Genomic DNA, 3,089 nt, shown 5'->3' with positions numbered 1-3,089 from the left:
GGAAAAGTTTTCAAATCTGTTTGGGAAAATATAGTTTATGAATTTAATTTGTAAGCCTTTTCTGCTTTTATTCTTTCCCAAACTTCACATCCCTTCTCATTTTGCCATGGTGGTCAGTACTTCCTGTCTTCCTCTCCTGGTCAGTCTAGATTCAGAGCCCCCATCTTCCCACTGCAGAGATGGGAAGTTCCATTGTCTGCTTGGGTGACTTCATGGATTAGGCCCTGTCTCCATTTGATTCAGGGGGCTCCCCTGGTGGCTTAGATGGTAAAGAATATGCCTGCAATGCAGGAGACCCAGGTTCAATCCCTGGGCCTGGAGAAGGATATGGCTACCCACTCCAAGATTCTTGATTGGAAAATCCCATGTAGAGAGGAGTCTGGCGGGCTATAGTCAGTGGGGTCACAGAGTCAGACATGACTGAGGGACTGACACCCACCTGCCCATTTGACCCAGTTCTGTTGCTTGAGCCCCAAGAGGGCTTTTCTGTCCACTTGGATATACTGTCAGTCCCCCTTGCCCAGATTTATTTGACCTACCCAGAAAGTTTCTCTTGAGCATTGATCATGGCAATGGTAGGGTGTTGCTGCTGCTGCTAAGTCACTTCAGTCATGTCCGACTCTGTGCGACCCCATAGATGGCAGCCCACCAGGCTCCCCCGTCCCTGGGATTCCCCAGGCAAGAACACTGGAGTGGGTTGCCATTTCCTTCTCTAATGCATAAAAGTGAAAAGTTAAAGTGAAGTCGCTCAGTCGTGTCCGACTCTTCACGACCCCATGGACTGCAGCCCACTAGGCTCCTCCGTCCATGGGATTTTCCAGGCAAGAGTACTGGAGTGGTGTGCCATTGGCTTACATACAAAGCAAGAAAAATTTTAAGTGGACTTTAAGAAAGAACTTCAGACTGTTCTATAGATAAAAGTTGAAAGCTGCTTGAGGTTAGGCTGGGATGTCTACGTCTTCAAATTTTGAGTTTTCATCGAGACATACTGAGTCCTTGTTGTCTGCATCAGAGTATCTTCCCAGACCATTTCCAGATCTTAAGAGTCTCTCATTTTATTGACAAAACATGCTTTTTAGTTGAGGTCCAAATGGTCATTCTTAAGAACTTCAAGGATAAACAAGTTCTTGTAATTGCAAACAAATGAGAAACCAATGTAACAAACTTTTTGCATTGAAGACATTATAATTGCTTCAGTTTAAAAAAATGTTTGTTTTTAAATGAAACATTGAGTAGAACAAAAGAACATTTATTTAATATGGATAAAGTAATAAAAAACCAAATCCTTCTGTGTTTACCAGCCAGTTTAATAAAAAGAACATTAGCGACACGAACATTAAGTGTTACCTTGAAGTCCTTGTTATGCTTCTCTTGGATTTGAGTCCTTCTGTCTCTTAAGAAGTAGCCAATATCTAACTCGGGGTTTATCATTCCTCTGGTGTTCTTTATAGTATTACTGGAATATGTTTATCTCTCTAAAATGTATTATTTACGTTTGCAAGCTTTTGACCTTTGTGTAAATGAAGTCACACTGAATGCATTCTTTTGTAACTTGCTTTTTTCACTCAATATTAGATTCTTGAGATGTGTTCACATTGTTGCCTGTAGTTGTAGTTTGTTTCATCAAGTTACTATATAAAATCCCATTATATAAATATGCCATAATTTATTCATATTACTCTTGGTGTGCATTTGGGTTGTTGCTAGTTTTATAGGAAACAGTGCTTTTGGGAAGATCTTTGTTCATTTCTCTGGAACGATGTGCAGGAATGTCTCTAGAATAAATACTTGGGGGTGGAATGGCTGGATCATAATACATATATAACTTTGACTTTCTTCAATAATACCAAATAATTTACTAAGGAGACTGTACCCATTTAAACCACTATTGTGTGTTTTTACTGCTCAACATCCTTATCAGCACTTGATCATAGATTATCAAATGTTTACCAACTTGGTTTGATATGAAATGGAATCCCAGGGGTTTTCATTATTATTATTGAGATTTTAGTAATAATAGCCATAATAATGTGGTTATGGATTCTCATGGGATAATTTTTTTTTGTCTTCCACTCAATGCCAGTGTACAAGACAAAACCTTTTCTTTGTAGTCCCACTACACGAGGTAGATTTGTTTCTAGTTCACTCTTTACACTGAGTGTGTAGACCTTTGATATATTAGCTTTATGTAGGGGGTAGTGAGGGGAGGTAGGAGGTCTCCTTTGAAACTGCCAATCTTGAGTGGTCCCTGGAGTTTGTCTTCTGAACCTAAATCTTCACTGGTCTCTGGATATCAAAGCTCAGTTTTGGTAGTTTCCCTTAAAAGGGAAAGTGAACCTCAGTAACTGCTTACCCCAGGTTCCCACTTCTGCAATGATTTTGGCCTCTGAGTATTTGTTACTTTTTTGAAAACTCAAAGTGGATGCTCCCCAAATTTTTGTTTAATTTCTCCAGAATTTTTAGCTGAGTTGTGTGTGAGCACAGTCAGGTTACAGTGGCTCCCACACTGCCTGAAATCGAGTCCTAATTGCTTGACTTTGAAATTGCTTCTCTTTCCAAACAGCAGTTATTTTTTAAATGTATTCATGGAATTAGACTAGAGCAATCTGGTCATTTAATGAGTTGAAGGACACTCGTACCTCCTCAACCCTCACTCCCCTTCCTCAGATTCAGAAACTAGAAAATTCTTAGTGGAGATAGCCACCCCATCACTTGTTCAAGATTTTACAATAAAACGAAGAGCTGTCTTTTGCTAACATTTGAGAATTTCTGCATGTGTTCACCAAGGGAGGAGAGTAACAAACTGTCTACGCTGTTTCCTATTTTCTGCTTGCGTTAATTTTTCATTTGCAATTCCTTCCTCAGCAGTTCACGGAAGAGCAATAGTTCTCAGAGACTTCAGTTTCATGCTCTAAAAATGCTCCTGGTTTACTCTATCTACCTGGGCATCCTTAATAATGAAAAAGATCCACACCCAATTTGATTTTGCTGTGTAGACTTTGAATATGACATAACTACTAGACATCAAGAAAAGCTTTCAAAGACCAATACCAATCAAAACTTTTGTAAGGGATGCATAATAGTGTGTT

General features: G+C 39.4%; 1 protein-coding gene across 3 annotated transcripts in view; it reads left to right on the top strand.

Moving 5' to 3' along the window:
• SRPX (sushi repeat containing protein X-linked) overlaps positions 1-3,089 on the top strand; it is a 144,622-nt gene that overhangs the window by 37,087 nt on the left and 104,446 nt on the right. The window lies entirely within an intron of this gene.

The sequence above is a fragment of the Bos grunniens genome, chromosome X (genome assembly GCF_055505025.1).
Source record: "Bos grunniens cultivar Pamir isolate PY7600 chromosome X, Bosgru_T2T1.0, whole genome shotgun sequence".
NCBI classification, from domain to species: domain Eukaryota; kingdom Metazoa; phylum Chordata; class Mammalia; order Artiodactyla; family Bovidae; genus Bos; species Bos grunniens.
The sequence above is the reverse complement of the archived record's forward strand: the minus strand, read 5'-3'. Positions and strand labels throughout refer to the sequence as shown.